The sequence below is a fragment of the Sminthopsis crassicaudata genome, chromosome 4 (genome assembly GCF_048593235.1).
Source record: "Sminthopsis crassicaudata isolate SCR6 chromosome 4, ASM4859323v1, whole genome shotgun sequence".
NCBI lineage: Eukaryota > Metazoa > Chordata > Mammalia > Dasyuromorphia > Dasyuridae > Sminthopsis > Sminthopsis crassicaudata.
Genome location: NC_133620.1, coordinates 124,624,371 through 124,648,848, shown reverse-complemented (window position 1 = coordinate 124,648,848; position 24,478 = coordinate 124,624,371). Strand labels below are relative to the sequence as shown.

Here is a 24,478-nt window from a genome sequence, read left to right as displayed (position 1 = left end):
CATTCAACTAATAAGTACCACAATTAAATCTGATTTACCAAAGTTGGAACAGATTTGTTAATAGCTAATTGAAGAAATTAAATATGTAGAATTAGGAATAATTTCCTCTCCAAAATGTGTACAATGCATAAATGCATTTGAAAGTAAGACTGTATGTTTTAAGAATAATGAAATAAAATTAGAACTTTTAAAAACGATTACACAATTAAAAATCCTACAGTATATTCCTTACCTGATCAAATTCATCTTGAATCCTTAGGTAGCATGAAAAGTAGATAAGAATAACTAAATAAAGACTCTTGTCAATCACAGTAAAGATTAATTTTTAATATAGCATAAAATATTTGTTCATTCTGTTTTAATTTTTCATCTACTTCTTAAGTGCTGTTCAAATCTTTCGAAAGATTTTTTTTTACATGGATAGAATAACAATAATGACAGATTAGGGAAGACTATAACCACTATGAACCTCATTGTTATTCCCAGAACAAGTTCTCTTTGGTCATGGCCTTCCCAACTTCCTCACCTCCCTTACCAGAGTGTATGCTCTGGAGGAACTAGGACTAGTTATCCAGTTTAGTGACTTCTTTTCCAGGCATACTATTTCAGGAATGCCTCAGCCATAAATTATTTATTTCTTTGCTTTCTATTTCCTCCATAGCTCCTTCACCAACCACTTTCTCTAGTAAGTCTCCTAATTCACTTGAAAAGCCTACTCTAGAATACATTTTCCTTTTCCCAGCTTCTCCTTACTTTCCTTTTCTGGACTTAAAGGCCAACATCAAATCAAACTGTCTAGGGTTTCTAAATATATTCCCCAGATGTTTAAGAATTTTTCAAATAAAGTGCCATTCCACTAACTACCACTAAGGGAGTAAATACCTTAAAGGCAGAGACCATATTTTCCAAACAACTGTAAACTTAAAATGGAAAATCGGCAACAAAAATTAAATTGATACTGATTATACTTTCATCTACAAGTTTAATCGATGTATATTTTTTATTGTAGTAAGTTTATTTATTTTTAATATACAATGCTTTATGAATTATGTTGGGAGAGAAATATCAAAACAAAAAGGAAAAACCATGGAAGAGATTAATAAAAAAAAAAGAAGTGAACATAGCATGTGTTGATTTATATTCAGTCTCCACAGTTCTTTTTCTGAATGCAGATGACATTTTCTGCCCAAAGTCTAATGGGATTGTTTTGGAGCAAAGTTGATCATCACATACTCTTGCTGTTATTGTGTACAATGTATTTCTGTTAACCAATGTATATCAAAAATTTGTCCTTCATTTAGAAAAGGACCAATGACATCAAATGATATCTTAACTCACATGTAAATTGGATTTAAGAAAGGCAGAGGTGCACTGTCACTGGTTTCACTTTCTTTTCCACAGTCATCAAAGTCCAGTGGCAAGACAAAAGTCAGAATAACTGGTGATAGCCAAAAATGCATTCTTGGTGTCTCTGATGTCTGACCACTCTCCAAGCTCTCCATCCACAGTGCCTGCTTCAGCCACTTTTGTAGCCACTGGAACATTTGCCCATTTCACAAAGGGCAGTCTTAATATGCTTGAGGCAGACATCCCCCTAAATCACATTTGAGATCTGTCAGTTTACTCCAACCTCGTTTCATCCATCTATCCAAATGGTTTTACCAAAATGTGATGACTACACATGCTACAACTTCTAGGAATTACACAGGTAAGAAGAGTTGGGTGAAAGGTGGACACCAAAAGCATCAGATAAATATTCCTGAAAGAGTTCAACAAATCCTCATACCAGATGTACAAGTCTTCTCTGAACACTCCATACACCTTGTACAATTGTGCCCATCACTAATGAAATCACCTTATATAGCAAAAAGCAAATCTAAGAATTCTTATATAGGAAATTTAAAGACCTTCTTTAACCCACAACATTTTTTACTAAGGACTCAATTAACATTTTTTTATAAAATAGTAGTTATAATTCCAAATATCTGAATTAGTGACGGTGTTATCTGTAGGCAAGTCTGGAAACCCAAATACTTTTTATAATACCACTTTTGTGGGGAAACTATTTTTAGTCTGCCTTGTATAATTTGGTGCTTTTGTGTAAAAAAGAGCAAATTATCTCGAATAGATTTTTTTTCCCTAATGCACACACCCTTTGGCTGTCATACTTTCTATCTATACTATAATTACTGTTTTAAAAAGCATACATCAGAATACAAGGCATTCCCAATTGATAAATAGTCATCTTCAGGCAGATGAAGAAATCAAAACTATCTACAGGCATGTGAAGAAGTGCATTCACTTCTGATAAGAGAACTCTGAATTAAAATATTTCACCTCACGCCTATCAGATTGGCTAATATGACAAAAAAGGAAAGTGATAAATTTTGGAGAGAACGTGGAAAAACTGCAACACTAATGAACATTGGTGGAGTTGTGAATTGATCCAACCATTCTGGAGAGCAATTTGGAACTATGCCCAAAGGGCAACCAAATTATGTATATACTCTTTGATCTAACAATACTACTATGAAATCTGCATCCCAAAGAAATTTTTAAAAAATGAAAATTGACCTACATAAGTAAAAATGTTTATATACAGCTCTTTTCGTAGTGGCAAAATATAAGAAATTGAGAGGATTCTCATCAACTGAGGAATGGCTGAACAAGCTGTGGTATATGGATCTAATATAATACTATTGTGCAATAAGAAATTTCAGAAAAGCCTGCAAAGACTTGTATTGATGCAAAGTGAAATGAGCAAAACTAGGAAAACATTGTACACAGCACCAGCAACATGGTATGATGATCAACTAAGAATGACTCAGCTCTTCTCAGCCACAAAATGATCTAAGACAAGTATAATTGACTCACAAAGAAAAATGTCATTCATATTCAGATAAAGAACTAATGGACTCTGAATTTAGAGAAGCATATTTTTCCTACTTTATTCTTTCTTATAGTTTTTTTTTCTTTTGATCTGTTTCTTCTTTTATAGGTGTGACTAATAAATGTTTTACATTACAACACATGTATAAATTTTATCAAACTGCCCATCATTTTTGGAAGAGGGGAAGGAAGGAGAGGGAAGGAGAAACATTTATAACTCAAAATATTGTAAAATTGAATGATAAAAATCTTGACATATGAGGAAAATTAAAATACCATTAAAAATAAAATAAAATATAAAATGTTTTTAAAAAATAAAAATTTAAATGCACACATCTACAATACTGAGAAATATGGGTATCCTACTTCATTTCTGAAAATAACCTCATACCACTGTAAGGTGATAGAAGCCCTTTATTCAAAAATGCACTAGAAATAAAACCATAATATTACTAACTTGATCAGTACTAGATGGGATTTCCTATATAAAAAAATGCTAAGAGTTCTAAGTGAGTCCCTAATTCCCTTAGATATAAGTAAGGGGCCCTTAGATATGAAAATGATTATTATCAAAGAAGTTTCTTAAGGTAGTACACATAGTTGTTTTAACTAGTATATTTAGACTATTTCTTCAGAATTAAGATTATATCACTTCTTAAAAATTATCCTAATAGAATGTAAACTCCTTGAGGAGCACAAATTATTCCATTTTCTTTGTATCCTGGTGCCTTTATATCATGAATTCATTCTTTAAAAAAGAGTTTATTTGCTGGATATGGTAAACTTTACAAAACAAAGAATTTAACAGACATTTTGACATACATAAAAAGATTTATTATTGATGTGGGCATTATTTCCAAATCTGTGTATTCAAATCATTAAATCATCAAAACTAAAATCAGTATGAGAGAGAATAAGAGAGAGAGAGAGAGAAGATTCTGGGAAGATGGAAGAATAGGTTGGAAAATTCCAAGCTTTCCAGATTTTTCCCATAAACAAAACAAAATTGTATCTGAGCAATCACAGAGCAGTGAAAAACAAATTAAGATTTAGGGCAGAACAGGGTCATCCTGGAACAACTCAAGAAGACCAGAACCTAGGACCTGGTTTAATTGGTGTGAAGTATAATTACCTCTAAGCTAGTTCCAAAGAAATATCCAGGTGGAAGTCCTGGGGCTAGCTGGGCTCAGAGAGAAACAAAGAACGTTCACCTTCCAGACAGTATAGAAAGTACCAGTGCAGAGTGAGTACAAAAACAAATGGACAGATGCTGCTGGCTACTGGCACTTGCAGGAGGATGGAGTTTTTGGTTTAAAGTTCCAAATCAAAAGGAGAACTGAAGTGCAGTCAGAGGTACCATCCTCCTTCATCTCCCCTAAAGATTACAGGTTCTTACACTAATAAGTTTTTATGGGGGGGAAAAAAGTCAGGCAAAGGAGAAAGAACCCAGTCACAAAAACTTACTATGGAAATAAGAAAGACCAAGAACACTGAAGTTTAAAAAAATAAAATAAAATAAGTCTCTCTTACCCCAGAGAGTAACATTAAATGGCTACCTCTCCTGAAAGAATTTATGGAAGAATTCAAAAAAGACTTCAAAAATCAAATGAGATGGAGGAAAAAAAAAATTAAATAAATAAAAACCATCCAAGAAAAACAAGATTATGAAAAAAAAAAATTAGCCAACTTAAAAAAAAAAAAATCCAGTCTTAAAGAAAAAAAAAATTCTTTGAAAATTAGAATTGGGAGGGGCAGCTAGGTGGTCTAACGGAAAGCTATAACCAAAAAAAGAACCTTGACATAATATTACAAGAAATAATCAAATTGTTCTGAAGTAATAGAACAAGAGGGGAAGTAGAAATAGAAAAAATCCACAGACACCATCTCAAAAGAGATCCTACAAGGAAAACATATAGGAACATTATTACTAAATTTCAAAACCTTCAGAATAAGAGAAAATTTTACAAGAAACTGAGGGCTATAAATGAAGACTCCTCAGAGTCAGTAAAATAAATTTGTTCAATTCCTAGACCTCAGTTTCATTTACCAGAAATCATCCGACTTATGAGAAACTCCAAGCCCCCGTTCCCTCATGCTAATGTGAGACTAAGTTATGGCCACCTCAACATTAAAACTCCCATATGAAGTAATTTAATAATCCTGAAGATGTGGTTGGGCTAAAAGTTATTCCTCATTTACAACTTAGAATGTGAGGTCATTTGTCCTGACTAATAATAACAGAGGTCCAGCTTATGGGGAGTGTTACTTGTATATAATCTTTGTCTGCTTTCTGTCCCTTGTCTGACTGCTTGTTAGGAAGAGATGCCCTTTCTTGCAAAATTGCAATATAATTGCTTTCTGCTTCTACCTTGAGAAATTTCCTTGATTTATTTGAGCTCGAGGTCTTTGTCCCACACAAAACAAACAAAAAACCAAATTCAAATATGCTGAAGCTACATTTAGAATAATATAGTATTTATCAGCGGCTGCAATAAAAGACCACAGTTATGGAATATTATATACTGACAATCAAAAGAACTAGACCTATGGCAAAAATATCATATCCAGCAAAACTAAGCACAATATGAATGGAAAAAAAATTCTCTGAACTTTCATATTTTCAAGATTTTGTCTCAACCAAATCTGAATTCAATAGAAAATTTAACGTATAAGAGCTAGTATCAAAGACTAATTTAAAGAGATTTAACAAAAACAGTTTATGTTTTATACATGAAAATATAAACTTATACATCTAAGACTGACATCAGAAACTGGGAGATTCAAAAGAAAAAATGGGGAAGAACAGAATCTTATTTGATTCTAAAAAGCAAAACTTTCTAGGAAAAGGTAAAAATAGTAATTATGCAGTATAAATGAGGTGCAGAGAAAGAACTGACACAGAACCATTAGATGGGGAGGAGGGCTGGTAGTTCAGAAAACCTATTCACATCAGGAAGGGGTTAAATAGGGAACAAAACACATATAACCATGAAGGCTATAGCACACTCCAAAATCTATAAAATAATAAGGGAGGAGGAAATAAATTAAGATTGAGTACAGAAGAGTGTAGACTTACTGCAATGGGACTAGGTGTTTAGATTAATGGGGAAGGGAAAAAGAGGGAAAGAAAAGGTAGCATAGGATAAGTAAGGTTAAGTACAGAAGAGTGTTTAGCATAATGGGACTGGGAAAAGGTATGTAGATTAATAGGAATGAGATAAAGTGGGGGGGGGGATTAAGTAATAGCAGGCCAACAAAAGTACTAAAGTAGAAGTACTAAAGAACTAAAATAGAAGAGTTAGCAGAGACAGACAACAAGAGATACATACAAATACAATAACAAGGATCATTGTAGAATTTATTAGAAAAAATAGGGCCAGTAACCACTGATCTAAAACAAAGTCAAACTTAAAAGATTTAAACGAGAAAAATCTATGTGTTAGCCATATTACTATTGTTTTAAATGCATGTCTATATATGTGTAAATGTGTATGTATATATGTATGTGTACATGTAGGTTTGTGTATATACAAATATATAGATGTATATATGAATATATAACATATCTGAGTGTTTATGAATGTATGTGTATATATGTATACATATAAATATTTTTACAATTTTAAATCTATCCAATGTTTAACTGTGGCCTGCTTGAAGGATATGAGGGGAATGAAAATGAATGAGAAAAATGAAGTTTAAAAAAGTGCACAGCAAAGAACAAAAGAATAACTTACAAGCAAGGAAGCAAAGAAAAGATGGATAGCCATGAATATAATTTCTTTTTATATATGTTTTTTTGAAATGGAAATTTATTATTACAAATTTTGAAGCCTCCTTGATGTTCTGCTAGGCACATGACAATTTTTTTTCTTTCCTTTTTCTGTCTTTCTTTTTCTATTTTTACTTATTTTGTATTTAGTTTTAAATATTTAAAATAAATAAAAATGAGAAAAATATATAATATACAATAAAAAGGATTAATCTCAAATTAAATAAAAAAATTTAAATGGGAAGTGTCTTCTAGAATCATTAGCTTCCATTTATTCAATAATCATTTTAAAGAAATCGTTTTCAGCAAGACTTTGTACTTGTTTTCACTTTCTTAGTTTTTCCCCTCTTTTTTCTGTTTCTTCTTTTATAACATGACTAATTTGGAAATGTTTTACATGACTATACATATAATCTTTATCAGATTGGTTGCCATCTTGGAGAGGGGGAGAGTTCAGAGGGAGAAAAATTTGGAACTCAAAATCTTATTAAAAAAAAAAACGAATGCTAAAAATTGTCTTTACATGTCATTAAAAAATAATATTTACATATTTAAAAGATTTTATTCTTTTTTGACCATTTGGTCAATTCTAATTTCTTAAAAAAGTTATTTTCTTCAGTAATATTAAATTTTTTCCCCAACTTTCTTGCATAGTTCTCAATTCTTTTTCCTATTTTTTTCTTCTGCCATTCTTGTTTGTTTTTTTTCTTTTTGTTCCTCTTAAAAAGTTTCTTTAGCTCTTCTAAAAATTATTGTAGGGCATGTATTCAATTTGTATTTTTTTTTTTAGTCTTTGCTTAAAAACATTAAGTTATTGTTTTGAACTTTATGATCTGTTTTTTTTTTTTTTTTTGGGGGGGGGGGTTAAACTCATTGTTCCAGCTTACTTCTTGACTTTAGACTTTGTTAGTATTGGGCTCTGCTCATTTACAACTCAGAGACTGAGGCAGGAAGATAGGAGTCTCAAGCTTTCAATGCTTCCAAAAGTGGTAAAAGGAAGTCTGTTAATTGGATTTATGATATGAGCTATAAGAGTTTGTGATCCAGGTATGGATCTATTGGCCTGTGTACAGTTAAGTTTCAGTAGTCTATTGCTGGACTCAGGCACTATTATCCCACTGGGACATTCTTCAGGTTTGGAGCAACTGAACTGCTGACACTCCTTTGGTCTACCCTGATTTTTTCCACTGGGCACTTAAATGTAAGGCCATAGGTTAGAAGTGAGTCACCACTGCTCAGTTTCTGAGGAGCCACACATCAAAGTATCTGCTCAGTCACTTCTGTCCTTCTCTGCTCTAGATCTATTGATCTTTAACTGGGTAATGTGGGTTATAAGTTGACAGAGAGCACTCGTTCCTGCTCCCTGTGCTAAATCAACGGTCACCTGTTATCTCTTTGCCCTGTCTTGCTGCTGCCACTATGATCATGTTGCTCTCCTAGACAGTTATCTGTCTTCCTAACCTTCCTTGAGCTGGAAAAATGACTCACTATGATTTTTTTTTAGTTTTCCTGATCTGAATTCTTTCTGGTATATTTTCTAGGTTATTGCAGAAGAGGATGTTGGAAGAGTTAAGCAAAAATGTTGACTCTGCCATCTTGACTGCCCTCCAAATACTATTTCAAAGAGACAACATATTTGAAGCACTTAAAAGTACTCCTCAGTGCTTAACACAGTGACTAGCATATAGTGTGTGCTTGGTAAATGCCTTATCCTTGTGCTTATTCAAATGTAATACACAGCAAAACCCTTTTACTTTTTGTTTCTATATGCTGAAATTTTATCAAAGTTTATTATTTTTCAATTTTTGCTCATTTTTATATCAATCTAAAAGGCTAGACAGTATTTTATAGGTAGAGGGGAAATGGAGAGAAAGGGGAATACACAAAAATTTACATTTCAAGGAAAAGAAACATCACAAAAGTTAAATAAAAAACTCCATAAATGTTGAAAAAAAATCTTTTGCTGCAATGAAACTAAAATATAAATAAATGTTTTATAAAATGTAATAAATAAGGGAAAGATAATTTTCCTGGCAGCATTAATAACATTTTTCACTAAATAATTCCCTATAAAAGTTACTATCAATGCTATTTATGAAGAAATTTTCCAAGTCCTGTTGAAATTCTTATGAATAGTGAGAACAATTTTCTTCATCTGATTACTCCTAAGTGTATTATTAGAAGGGGAAACAATAAAAAAAATAAAATCAATCCATTTTCCTTTCACAGAACATATTCTACATATCAGCAACAGCTGCTTGTCAACCCACATCTAGCTTCAGCAGAAAGAATACCTAAGTACAAAGGAGGTCTTTCATTTTGGTAATGTGAGGAGTGACTTGTGTATAAACTTCCTCTGTCACTGCAGACTATTAACTAACTTATAAATTAGTCTTAGAGTAATAAAGTATTTTTCTTATGTCCACATTGAAAGTGTTTGCATAAATAAAATTAATTCACCTGACTAAAAAGAAAATGCATGGGTTGAGAAAACAATTTTGCATTAACAAGCTCCCATAAAAGTCTGGTCTTCAATATCTTTCAGAAATTGCTATAAAATTTCATAACTGAAGACTCAGGAGTATGTGTATCAGAGGAAAAGAAAGGGCCAGAGTAATAGTAGTGGAAAATAAAAAGAAAATACTTAAAATATCAAAAAATATTCAAAGAAAAAGACAAAGAGCTGAATGCAAAGCAGATAATATAAGTAATCCTAAAATCAAAAGGAAGAATGAGTGAAATCTAAAAAAGAAACCACAGTACTTTTATCAAAAAATCTAATATGAAGGAAAGGGAACCAGTATTACTTGATAAAAGAAAGGCTTCTGTGGAAATCATGGAAAAGCATGGAAATCAAGGAAGAAACTCCAGAATGATTCAAAATAAAAATAAAACTCAAAAAAGAATAACTTACAAATGAATTTAAATCACAGTTCACAAAACAGAATTTTAAAATACAAATAAAAAAGAAGAAAAAATTGTATTCATGAAGAATCTTTTCAAAGAAACAGAAAACAAAAAAGAAAAAGAAAAAAAGAAAAAAGAAAATTTATTCATTGCAATTATATGCCACAAAAAGTGAGAATTTAAGAACCAAAGGAAGCAGATAAGTATCTAGAAATAAGCAAAACAAGAAAGAAGAGATCTTAAGCCAATCTCTGAGGAAAAAAAATTAACTGATCATATAAGAACAACCACAGGAAAAAGAGCTAAGTCTAATGGATTTACTAGTGAGTTCTAACATTTAAAATATATAACTCACTCTTCTAAACAAATATTATTCCTGATAACCCAAACTAGTTAGACAGCAAAATAATAATAAACCATATTTTCTAATGAATATAAACACAAAAAAACTTAAAATACAATTCTTACAATATAACCAAAAACTTATTTACCAGAACCAAAATGAAGTCATTTAAGGAACTAAAGATGGATCAATATGGAGAAAACAATTATCATATTTAACAACAACCACCAAAAAAAGACTATGATTATTTCAAAGAATACCAAGAAAGTATTTTAACAAAATACAATACTCATTTATATTAAAAGCTTTAAAAATCATAGTTATGTAAGGGTCTTTCTTTAATATAATTAAATATCTATATCTAAAATCAAGAACATCATTTAATAGAAAAAAATTATTAGGGGCAGCTAAGCTAGGTGGTGCAGTGCATACAGCAACAGATAAATGTAGACTAAAAAGAGAAGCTTAGAGAGGAGAGATGGAATCATTTTTTACAAAATATCACTGGATGAAAGTTTGATATCTAATATATATGTATATAATTGACACCACTCTTTTAAGGGCGAGAGGCACTTCCCCAAAATAGTAAAAGGATATGAAGTTTTCTATATAAGAAATACATTCTATAAATGACTAAATGTTCATAGTATGATATGTTCTAGACCACTTAGAAGATAAATAAAAATTTAACAACTGAAGTTTTATTTTACACTCTGTAAAATGGCAAAAATGAGGAAAAGGGAACTAACCAAGAAAACAAGAGGGCATTGTCAGGGGGCTTAACTAGGGAAATGACAACAGCATACAAAGGCCAAGTGCTATATGCGTTATTAACCAGGTTATACTGGATTTGGTATTTTTTGCTTAACAGTTTTTCTTTGTTACAGATAATAATTCAATTTTGAAGTGAGGAATGACTTTGAATATTTTCAGAAATGACTTTTTAAAAGTTATGTTTTTTGTTTTGACGTTAACTTTTGAAGAAAAGAAGTATACTAATTGGCAACTCTATAGATATAAATTTATCCAACCACTCTAAAAAATAACTTTGTATGAAAAATTACCAAAAGTTCATGTCCTTTAACTAATGACTTCAGTTATACCCTACGAAATTTAATGCCAGTAAAAGATCTGTACATGCAAAAATATTCATATCAATACTTGCTGTAATAGCAGAACTGAAAACCAACTCTTAAGGCCAAGGTTAAAAGATAAGAATGTAGCAAGATATTATTGTACTATAAGGAATGGCACATACAATTTTTTTTAAAAATAGAAAGATTTATAAGAACTAATACTTATAATGAACATATACCATGACTATATATAATCAATCTTTAACATTTGCATCTAATGTTTTATTATTAATCTCTTTTTCACTTTTGTGCAACAACAACAAAAAGAGGTGCCATATATCCTCAAAAAGAGGAAGGTATTCAGAAAAGTGTCATGAATTATTCCAGAAAGTGCTAAAGTAACTTCTCAAGCATGTGGTGAGAGAATTGAAAAAATGGAAAGTTTGTGGGTAAATGATATGATGGTCACTTCAGACACTCCTCCAGCCATTGACAGCATCCACCTAAGGCCTTCTGAGTAGAGTAGACCAACTCCAACAGCAGAACCTGCAGGAGTAGAGTTATTACCACTTTCCATCTCACCCTGAAGCATATGTTTTTCATCAGAGTAAATAGTTTAACAATGAAACCAAGAGCCAGCTAGGTGGCCTAAGCCCTAAAGTCAAGAGGACCTGAGTTCAAATATGACCTCAGACACTTAACACTTCCTAGTTGTGTGACCCTGGGCAAATTACTTAACCCCAATTGTCTCAGCAAAGAAACAAAAACAAAACAAAAACCAATGAAACCAAAAAGATGATTAGAGAAGGTAGATAATATCTTTGCCTGTTTAATCTAAGGGTTGTTATGAAATCACAATCCCAGACCCTCTTATCCCATGGTGCCTTTCCTCTTTCCTGCATTTTATGGGTTATTTCATGGTTACAGTGTTAGAAAATTAAATATCTATATTTAAAATCAAGAACATCATTCAATAGAAAAAAATTATTAGGGGCAGCTAAGTGGTGCAGTGCATAGAGCAATAGATAAATGTAGACTAAAAAGAGAAGCTTAGAGAGGAGAGGTAGAATCATTTTTTACAAAATATCAGATTATCAGAATTAATGTTTTGTTATATATAAATAACTATGCAGAAAAGTGTATTTTTAGCAATCTCTATAGAAAGATTAGTTTAGGGGCAACTAGGTGGCACAGTAGCTAGAGTACCAGCCCTGAAGTCAGGAGGACCTGAGTTCAAATGTGATCTCAGACACTTCACACTTCCTGGCTGTGTGATCCTGGGCAAGTTACTTAACCCCAATTACCTCAACAACAGCCAAAAAAAAAAATTAGTTTATGGTGATCATAGGAACTAATTTCCTATTTCTCAAAACTTCTTTTTCCAAAGTTATCAGTGATTTCTTAATAACTAAAAATAATGATCTTTTCTCAATATTCATCCTACTACACTTCTCTGAAGCCTTTGATACAAGTGATCACCTCTACAGAGAATCTTCCTAGATTCTATCAAAGTTTTCAAAGCACTACGTTTTCCTGGTTCTTTTACCTATGAGACCATACCTCAGTTTCCATTGATGGATCCTTACATAGGTCACTCTAGTAACTATAGTAAGGTCTTATCCAGGGTCTTTATTTCTATTTCTAAATTATGATGATTCAACCAATTCCAAAGGGTTCAATTATCATCTCTATGAAGATGATTTCCAGATTTGTATATCTAGCCTTATTCTCTCCTGAACTAGTCCTGCATCCCTAAATGCCGCTTGGACATTTTTAATGGGATGTCCTACTATTGTAATGTCCAAAAACAGAACTCATGTTTTTAATTTTCCTAGTACTACTGGAAATTCAACATTTTCCCACTCACCCATGATCACAGCCTATGTCATCTTGGACTCCTCTATCACATTCTCTCCTCATATCCATATTGCAGACAAGTGTTGTCATTTCTACCTTCATATGTTTTGTATATCTCCTTTTTTTCCACTCATAAAACTATCTTATCAATGACATTTTTATTCTAATTCATTCCACTAATAAGAATGATGATAGTAACTAGCATTTATATAGCCCAGTTATGTTTGCAAAATATTTGACATGTTAACTATGTCCCAATCTATCCTTTACTCAGTTGCCAAAGTGTAGATCTGACCATGTTATCTCACTGTTTAATAAACTCTAGTGGTTCCTTATTAACTTCAGATCAAAGAAAAAATACTACTTGACACTTAAAGTCCTTCATATCCCTGGCCTTTCCAGTCTTCTTTTTTCCTCCTCCACTCATTTTATGACCCAATTACACTGCCTGTTCAGCATTTTTCCCCACATGCCATTGATAATCCCCTCTGCCTATACACCCCTCTAATTCTCACCTCCCATATCTAATCTGTTGGCAAGGCCTGTTAATTTCACCTTTGCAACATTTCTTGAATACATTTTTTCTGACACTGTCACCACTCTACTGCAGGCTCTCACTCCATTCAGACATTAGTGATTTTCAGTGATTTTCCTAACATGAAGAAGTTCCAACTAAGTGACTCCACTAGGCAACACATTCCAGTAACTCTCTATATTCTCCAGAAACAAAAACAAAATCCTCCTTTTGACATTCAAAGCCCTTCATAATCTCACTCTTATATATGGCCTTTCAAGTCTTACTTCTCTCTTCTGTCACATAACCTGATCCAGGGACACTGGTCTCCCGGTAGTTCCAACAAGAAACTCCATATCTCTTGATTCCAGGAATTCTCTCTGAATGTCCTCTATGCTTGTCCACTCTGAATAGTGACCTCCCCAGTTTTCATTAAGTTTTAACTAAAACCCCATCTTCTACAGGAAGTCTTCTTTAACTCTTCTTAATCCCAAAGCCTTTCTTTTATTAATTATCTCCCCTTTATCCTGTATATACTTTTCTTGGTATATATTTGTTTGCAAGAGTTCTCCCCCAATAGATAGTAAGCTCTTTGAGGGCAGGGACCATCTTTTGTCTCTTTTTGTATCTCTAAAGCTTAGAGCAGTTCCTTGTATATAGTACCCTTAATGTTTATTGACTGACTCTCCTCTACTCTTATTTCCTAACCTCCCTAGCTTATTTCAAGTCTTAACTCAATGGATGCCCATCAGTTGGGGAACAGTTGAATAAATTATGGTATATAAATGCAATGGAATATTATTGTTCTATAAAAAATGATGAGACAGTTAATTTCAGAAAAGTCTAAAAAGATTTGCATGAACTGATGCTAAGTGAAGTGAGTAGTAGTACACTGTACACAGCAACAAGAATATGTGACGATCAGTTCTAATGGACATTGCTCTTTTTAACAATGAGGTGATTCAAGTCAATTTCAAGACTGTGATAGAATGAGCCATCAGCATCCAGAGAAAGTACACAATGGGGACTGAAAATGGATCAAAAAATAGTACTTTCACTTTTTGTTGTTGTTGATCGCTTGCTTGGTTTCTTTCCCCTTGTTTTTTCTTCCACCTTTTAATCTGATTTTTCTTGTGCAGTATGATAAATATGAAAATATGTTTAGAAGAATTACACATGTACAACCTATATTGGATTGCTTGCTGTCTATGGGAGGAGAGTGGGGAAAGGGAGAGAGAAAAAATTTGGAACACAAGGTTTTGTAAAAGTGAATGTTGAAAACTACCTTTGCATATATTTGGAAAAATAAAAAATAAATCAAAGTAAAAGACAACTCAAAGTCTACCTTCTACTTCCTGACTCTCTTCTACTAGCCCTTTCTCTCTGAGATCACTTTCCATTTATACAATACCTCTGTATCTTTATCTTTGTATCCTGTATGTACAAAATTATCTGCATGTTATCTTGTCCATTAGAATGTGAGCTCCTATTTCTGCCTTTCCTTGTAACCCTAGTGCTCAGCAAAGTACATACTACTCTGGAACATAGCAAGTGCTAAATAAAAACTTGTGATTGACTTGCTAACAACAATCCTAACTATAATTTCTCTGATCTAATGGTTTTCAATAGGACAATATAAACTTTTTCATAACACTTTGAGGATACTGAAGGAAGTATTACTGTTTGAAATCAGTATACCTTCCCAGGTGATAAGGAGTTTATTATTCTGAATGCTCCTATTGTGCTCAGATCTAGAACCTGAGACATTATGTCTGCAACAGGTCCTTATTTTACATATGGCTTCTTTCATTATTTAACAATCATACAATATTCATACCCATAAATAAACTATTCAACAGTGGAGTTCTGAAGCAGTTCAAATTTAATTGGGACTTAATAGAAATTACAAAACAGTCAAATGACTCCCCTTACTCATCTCCTTAAATGAAAATAACATTATATTCTATAAAAAATGGTGATTTCTAGTCTCAGATGGCTTTGACTTTGAGTTAAGTTGAAAAATGTTGAAACTGGTTTCAAAAACAATGAGTGTGACTTTGGGGATGGGAGCATACCACTTAATGAGGATTTCTATTAATATCTTACTAAATGAAAACATGTAACATTAACTTTTTAATTACCTAATTTGAGTTGTTATAAGGTATCCTATTATATGCAGTTTGCTCCATAGCTAAAAATATAATTTATTGTTATAATAACTTTTGCTAACAATATAATTTATCATTACTATTATTAATATCTTATATTTGTAGAGAACATTTACCATTTTTAAAAAGTTATTTATATATATATATATTTTTTTAAATATTATTTGTATTGTATTTATATAAAAGTTATTTATTATTCCATTTGATTCTCATGTAACAGGTTGAGATAGGAAAGGACTACATTTCCCAGGCTAAGAAAATTCTATTTCTCATGAGATCATATGCACACAGAACAGGGAATCAGTACAGACAGATCTCTAAGAAGATGGAGGAGTAAGGGAGGTCACTACTAGATCCATGGCCACAAAGAATAATGAGAATGAGAAGCAATAATAGCAGGTTTTTCCTTTTAGACACTATCCTGTGTCCAATGAATACTTTGTAGTGTAGAATCAAAGAAATGAGATACCCTGAATGAAAAAATACTGGAGAATGGGAACCTCAACCAGAAGCAACAAGCTGTCCTTGAAGCAAGCCCTAGGAACTGACTCAGTGCTTCATTAATTTTTTAAAGCCATATGACTCAACAAAAAGAACAAAGATTTCAGAGATATTGCCCATATCTTCCCAAACAGAGCCACAAGTTTTGGAAGAGGCTCAAATAAACGTAGTAAATTATCTACGATGATAATTTTAGTCATATGCTAGGATACCCAACTTGATACTTTGATAGATATAGAATATTGAAGGGGGAGTGGGCTGAGGAGAGAGTGATGCAGAATAGCAGAAGGCCTAACATTGGTATCGGGAAAATCTGAGTTTTACTGACATTTGCTGTGAGGCCTTAGCTAAGTCACTTAAATTTTCTTACTCTTAATATTCTTGACAGTACCTTGTATACAAAAATGCTTACCTATTGTGCAAATACAAATAAAAATTTTAAGAAGTATTTGCCTGGAGTCTTGCAAATATAATCAAAAGGACATTAAATTAAAGGGTAAGTGGGAAAGGAAGAGAAAAATGACTGTATATTCACCAAATTATATACTATAGAGTAGCTAAAATGTAGGAAGTATAGCAATAGATACCCCCAAACAAAGGAGACAAAAATCTAAGAAAAGAATCATATTAAAAACCTTAGTCTCAAATATCTATATGCAAATGCATAAAATGTAGATAACAACCAAAATAAAGTACAAATTTTAATACAGAGACAAATTTACCCTTGGAATCAATCATATTTGGAAGAATGAATCCCAGAACTTGAATAAGGTATAACCATATCATGCTCAAAAGAAAGAGAACAGGTAAAAGGAGGGGGAAAATATTATTATATTTTAAAAATATATTTATATGAAGAAGTCCAGGAATCAAAGAAGCATAAAAAGAGAACATGTTGATGAATCTCAATAGTAACATAGGTGACTAAACCTCAAGAGGAAATGACTGAGAGGTTTAAAAGTTATGGAGGATGCCAATCACATATCCATCTCCTGGAAATCTTTCCCTGCCAAGAAGAGAAAAATTAATAATCTTTATGACTTGCCATAAGAATATCCTTCAGCAAGAATTCAGAAGAATTCTATTCTGAATCCAACATTCATCAATGAAGAACAGACTGCTCAAGTAAAAATAATGACTACTTTGAAGAGAAAACTTATTCCCTTTCAGAGTCTGTGATAAAGAAGGCCCTCAAGATTTTGGGAAAGCATATTTTAAAAGGTTCATGAGAAAGTTCCTATGGACAAAAATTCTACAGCAGAAGTCATCTCTGCATGAAATAAGGAGCAATTGCACTAAGGAGGAAAAAGGGGAACTTTCTAAAGAGAATTATATGGACACACAGGAAAGCAACCAACTTAATTTTTCCCCCTGAGGCAATTGGAGTTAGTGATTTGCCCAGGGTGACATAGCTAAGGAAGTGTCAAATGTGTGAGACCATAATTGAACTCAGGTCCTCCTCAGGGCTGGTACTCTATCCCACTGTACCACCTAGCTGCCCCCCCCACTTCAATTTTAATATGATATATACAGAAGACACAAGAGCAAGTAATAATGATGAGGTTTAGATTTAGGGAACCAAAATGAAATTAGGGTTTCTGGTGGTCATGGAGTTAAATGATAAGGTCTAGTGGCAGGTTCGGGGTTCAGGGAACCAAATGGAGAGGTTTGGCTCCCCTGCAACCCCTTGGGATTCTGCGCAAGAATAGGGAGTTTTGGGAACTCCTTTCTGGAGACTTGAAGGTTCTCTGTAAAAGAACTTACAGATCAGAAAACATAGATTGATAAAAGGGTTTATTATGGGGATTGGAAGGTTAGAAATCTTGACAGAGAGGCATAAAGTCTGGTTAGGGAAATAGGTGAGGGTAAAGAGAGGATGGCACTGGAAAGAATATTCCAGTGGACAGAGACCCTTGGCATGCCAAACATGGAGCTGGCATGTTTGGAACCTCTGAAAAGAGAGGGTTTTAGTTTAGCTCTTTTTATAATGGGAGCTTTGGCTACAAGCTGAAGGAGGCTTGCGGGTGAAATCCCAAGTTGGCTCCTCTATGGGTTTCAGCTTGAGCTAGAATTTGAATTGAATTCACTGAGTTTCAGGACTGAGCCCACCTCAACAAGATAACAAGGATGAAACTGTTTGTCCCTAGGGGCAGGGTCCCTTCTAGAGGCAGAGTTGAAGGAGATTTTCTCCTTCAAGGATTTTCAGAGTTTCAGGGTCTCCTCTTCAATAATAGAAAAGCACAAAAGTATGATATGGGACAATAAGAATAGTGTTATGAGTTTTGAGTGTTGAGTGTTACGAGTAAAAATTTGTATTTTAGTGAAGCTGGTAAGGAAACCTAAAGTTATTGTACGTGGAAAAGAGGAAAATCAAAAAAGGAAAGAGGAAATGCATTTATTAAGCATCTACAATGTGGTAGGTACTGTGCAAAGAACTTTGCAAATAATCATTTTGTTCTCACAAAAACTCTAGAATATAGGTAGTATTATCACCATTTTAAGGTTGAGGAAACTGAGGCAAACAGAGATTAAGTGACTTGCTCATGTTGGAGATATAATATAAATGAAGAAGGGAAAAGAGAATGGGACAGAATTTTGGAGAAACTCAAGTCCCCCAAGGTAGGGAAGGGAGAAAGAGGACAGGGGGTTGACAAAAACTAAGAATGATCTGGATACAGATTCAACAAATGAAAATGAGAAAGAGCAGTGAAGACAGGTAGGAAAAGAACCAGAGGAGAGTTGTGTCATGAAAACCTAAAGAAGAATATCCAGAAGGAAAAGGTCATCAACATCTGCCTTTTACCTGTGCTCTTTCTTGTGAGCATGACATAGTTATATAACTTATTCAAGTTCTGGGATTAAACTTCCAAATAAGCATCAATACATATAGAACTAAAGGTCCTAGTAAGAGGACAAAAGATAGGGGACTAGACTACAGAAGAAGGAAAAATGCCCTGGGGGATCTAAAAACAACAGCTACCTAGAGTTCAGGATTGATAGATTTGCACAGCATCAAAGGTCAAATGATGGAGAGGTCAAAAAGAATCAAGACCTGAGAACTGATAGACTTGGTAATTAAGAAATCATTCAGGGGGAGAACAAAAGCAAATCATTGGTAACCTTAGAAAGCAATTTCACTTAAATGATAAGATCAGAAGCCAAACTGAATGATGTTTAAAAAGAAGAAGAAGAGAGGAAGTAGAGGCAGATATTGTGGTTAGCTTTCTCAAAGAGATTAATCATAAAGAAGAGGACAGATATGAGAATATTTACAGGGATGTTAGGATCACATTTTTGGTTTGTTTTTAAGGATGGGAGACACACAAGAATGTTTTAGATAACAGGCTAAGAACCAATAGAAAGGAAGTGGATATGAAAATATAAAGTTGAAATAATAAACTATTATGATCAGATAAAAAAATTTCAGAGTTCCTGAACAAAGAAATGGATCACCTGTGAGTGATGACAGGTCAAAGAGATAACCATCTCCACATAGACAACGTAGAGTAGAAAAGTAAGACATGGGAATTTAAAAGATTAACAATTTGGGATCTAGTCTACTTGAATGGGTATCAATATGTATGTATAAAACTAAATTTAGCTCCTAGTATGAGGATAAAAGATAGGGGACTAGACTCACTGAGGAAGGGAAGAGAATGCCCAGGGAGTCTAAAAACAACAGCTACCAAGAAGTTCAGTATGTGATAAATTTGCATAGCATGATCTTAAAGAAGGATTAGTCATTATTAATATACTGACAAATATAAAATATATATCCATCTCTTTTGTCAATAATCAGTATTTTTAAAAATTTCTGAGAGAGTTTATGTTATATATTTTATTTTTATAATATAGTTTATTATATGAAGGGGTATATATGGTGTTTGTTGGGAAAAATTATATTAAAACACTATATCAATAATTTATTACCCCCCTTTTTTTCAAAAGAAAAAACAAAAAACAAACAAAAAAGTTAATCATCAAGAATTCATCATGAGAAAAACCTTTCTACCTTTTTCTTTTTCTTTTTTTTTTACACAAAATACTACACTGGTAGATAATAGGATGCTATAGTTTATAAACCTCAAACCAATTTTAGCAAACATGAGACATTATCTTTCCTGTTTTCTTCTAAGACAATTTACCTTTATTCAGTTAATATTTTTTAAATAAACATAGGACTGTTACTTCCACACGATAATTCATCTAAGAACTTTCTTCCTGAACAAATAAGTAGCAACAATAGATCATGGATAGACAACAAAAATTTAAATCCACATTAATATATTTTAAAATCAATATTTGTGTCTACTAAGAAAAATAAAATGTGATAATCCTTTATAAGGAAAATCACTGCCAACTTTTTAAATTAAGATTAAAAATACAATAAAAATAATAAAAGAGACTCAACATCTTTAATTTCTGTTCACTCTGTATATCAGAATAGGTCACTAGTAATATGCTTTATGCATGTGTCTACTCTACCTAATCAAGTAACCATTAGTTTTCTCATATTTACATGCCTGTGTAAATTTCATGATGAACTTTTTGCTGTCCCCAATGCCCAAAATCCAGTCTACCACTGTATTATTATATATTCCATTATTTTCCTGAGCCAAAAGTTGGCACACTATTTGATATTTTTCCATTTTTGTCAGCTCTGGCTGGCTGGAAAGCCAAGTGTTTAGTCTCAAAAGGCACAGTAAGTAGCATCAATAACAGTAAGGTTCTCATGACTGAGAATTACTAGGTTTGGCAAAAGTGCCTCATCTTTGATGGTTTTTGGTACTCTGGCAGCCTTCACTAATCTAAGTAGATCTACTTAGAATGGTGTCATAATGCCTTTCCAGGGAGGCTCTGCTAAAATGAGAATTGTAATGGCAAAAGAACACAGGGAACCATTTTATTTAGCACCTATGACAGCACTTGCCTTGGTCAGATTACATCCAGGATATGTCATTCAGTTTTAGACATTACATTTTAAGGACATGTATAAGCTAGAGAATATATAAAAGAGTAATAAACAAGATAGAAAAGGGTCTTGTGACTGAAACATGACAACTAGCTGAGGGACCTGGGGATGTTTAATTTGAAAAAAAGAAAAATAGAGGTATGGGAAAGGGGAGACGGTAGATGAAAAGTCATTTAATTCAACTGATAACTAAGTTCCAAACTTAGAGCCATAGATCCAAGTTACAGAAAAGTAATTTTAAGCTTCATGTAAGGAAAAATCTAATAAATAAAGTGGAATGAACTGTTATCTCAAGAAGTAGCAAGTTCTCTCTTGGGACAGATCTTCAAAAAAATGCTTGATGCCCATTTTTAAGGTATGTTACAGAAAAGATTCTTGTTTAGGAAAGGGTAAAATAAATAGCCTCTAAGATTCCTTCTAATCCTGAAATCCTGTGATCTTTTCTCCTTTTCCATACAAGTCATCTTATAGAAAAATTATATGATAGTGTTGAAAAAGAATTACTCCAGGATTTTTTCTGTTCAGTCGTAAAGTAATAGTAACCGCCTAACTTATTGATGAACCTCAAACATAAGTACCATTATCAGAAAGATTTAACAAAAATTTCAAATTATAAATATATTTAGGAGTTAAGAGTAGGAAAGGAGTAGAAGGCATAAAAACATATACTTATATGTCAACTGAAATTCCGTGCATAATCTTAATTTTTACTCTAGTCCACTAACTAGAAATAACATTTTAGCAGGATCCTCACAACAAATTTATACTAAAAAGGAAAAAAAAGGGGGGGCACTAGACAACAACTATCAAAAGTTTCAGACCTTAGATTTTTTGTTTTGTTTTGTTTGTCATTCAGAAACTATATGACTGGGCAACACACAAATTTGCTGCCTCAGTTTCATCTATACTGTTAATTTCATTCCTATTCTATTAGTGGGGTTGAAGGTAGGAGAGGGAGAACTTGCTCCATCCAAAATTCTATTTTTCATTTTTGAACTCAGGATCTATAAATGCACAAATCACCTTATCCTTAAAGACAACAAACAAAACCCTTTCTTTTAAATTCTACTAACTTCTGAAGCTGTCTGTCTCTGCATGTGTCTTTCTCCTTCTCTTTCCCCCTTCCCTTTCTCCTAACTTCTCTATCTCCTCCTTACTCAGTTTGTAAACATCAAAGTCATCCCTAATATCTCATTCAACAAATTCCCTTACTTTCCTTTTTTTGTTGATTCATCCTCCACAAAAGCTCTCATTCTTCATCCTTTCATGTCCACAGCTGCTATGCTATTTTAGGTCCTCATCTAAACTATAGCAATAGCACCCTAATTGTTTTCTCTCCATCCAATCTCTCTTTGCTTCAATATCTATTGCCACACAATTGCCAAAGTCATACGATAAAAGTCATACTCTTATAGCATAGGTCTGACCTTGTTATAACCCTAGTCGAGAGGCTACAGTGGCTTCCTATTTGCTTCTGGAATCAAATAAAAACTCTTCTGGTTTGGCATCTAAAGCCCTTCACAATCTGATCCCAGTCAATCTTTCCAAAAATTTATAAATGATTCTCCTTCACACATTAGATTCCAACCAGAATGTCCTACTTCCTGCTCTTCCAGAAAAAAAAAAGAAAAAAAAAAAAAAAGCACCTATACAAACTTATCCCTGGAACTCTCTTCTCACCTCAGCCCAGCAGACTCATTAATTTCCTTCAAAGTCCAGCTCAAACACCATCTCTTATAAGACATTTAAGTCCACCCAGTTGTTAGTGCTTCCCCTGCCAATACCCTTGTATGTATCTTGAAGTGTCTCTGCAATAGTCTGCAAAGTTTTTGAAGACAAAAATTATTTGGTTTTTAATCTTTGTACTCAAATGCCTGGCACACAACACCAGACATAAATAATAATCTCTTTACAAAGTACTTACCTTACTCACGTGACCAACTCAAATTCTCCTTTTCTCTCTTTTCCTAGACCACCTAAGTTCACAATGATTTCTGTCTCCCCTCAACTTACTTTTTGGAGGGGCAGCTAGGTGGTGAAGTGGATTGAGCACCAGCCCTGGAGTCAGAGGACCTGAGTTCTAATCTGGTCTCAGATACTAACACTTAACTACTAGCTATGTAACCTTGGGCAAATCACTTACCTCCATAGCCTTTAAAAAACAAACACAAACTAACTTACTGTACAGCCAATTCTAATAGACTTGTGATGGAATGTCATCTACATCCAAAAAGAGGACTGTGGGCACTGAATGTGGGTCACAGCATTGTATTTTCCCCTTTCTTTGTTGTTTGCTTGCTTTTTTCTTTCTTTCTCACTGTTTTTCCTTTTTGATCTGATTTTTCTTGGGCAGCATGATATTTGTGGAAATGTATTTAGAAGAATTATACGTTTAATCTATATTGGATTAGTTGCTACCTAGGGGAGGGGGAGTGCAGGGAAGGGAGGGAGAAAAATTTGGAAGACAAGGATTTACAAGGTTGAATGTTGAAAACTATCTTTGCATGTATTTTAAAAATGAAAAACTATTATAATTTTTTTAAAAGGGGGGGAAAAAAGCACTGTTTATATCACTTATTGAGTAATTAGCTATCAAATTTAAATAGTGACCAAGTATTGTGTATACTGGCAACAAGCAAAGATAAGAAAACCTAAGTCCTTACCCCCAAGCAGCTTATAATCTTATCTAAAACATAAGACACCCACAAAAGATATATCAGAAAGCAAAATCTAAGTGTGATGGGGAAGAAAAGTTGAGGAAAATCCAGAAAGTAGGTCAAGGAGAGTACAAGGAGAAAAACTAGTCTGGGGGAGAACTCTAAAGGAACATGAATACAGCCAGACTTAAGAACTTGACATATTGCATATAATAATATATATTATAATTATATTATATATGTATATAACATATACATATGTATGCATACATATGCATATATATGTATATATTATCTCTGTACATAGAATGTACATGTTACATTTCATAATTTATAAATATGCATGTTTATATGGCACATATATGACATTATTATATACTCTATAGAATTATGCTGTATATACATGGATATGCACTATTTTTCTTGCACTTTGTCATCTTTATCGAAAGCGTTCATAACGCTATAAATCCTCCTATTTTCTTACTTAAGAGCAAAAGTTTAACTGTGACCCCAACCCTTAAGAGGGGTGTCTGCAGCGCTGGACGGGAAAACACAGGGAGCAAGGAAATGTAATATTTTGTAAAATTCTTAGTTCTTCTGATATAGATCAAAAGGTCAAGAAAAAAAATGTATCTTCGCAACTGGAGTTCTCCTACTGACTATACTTTTTTGGGAGGGAAGAGAGGACCTCGGTAAGAGAGTCGGAAGGGACTCCAAAAGTTCACTCCAGCCCCTCATTATATCAGTGTCGAATTAGGACCCAGAAGAAGAGTTACGGGCCAAAGGGAGAGAGAGAGAACAGGGGGAGAAGACAAGTCATCT

General features: G+C 33.2%; 1 protein-coding gene across 2 annotated transcripts in view; it reads right to left on the bottom strand.

Annotated features, from left to right (window-relative positions):
* The window catches only part of SFT2D1 (SFT2 domain containing 1), a 40,356-nt gene that overhangs the window by 15,224 nt on the left and 654 nt on the right, over positions 1-24,478 (bottom strand). The window lies entirely within an intron of this gene.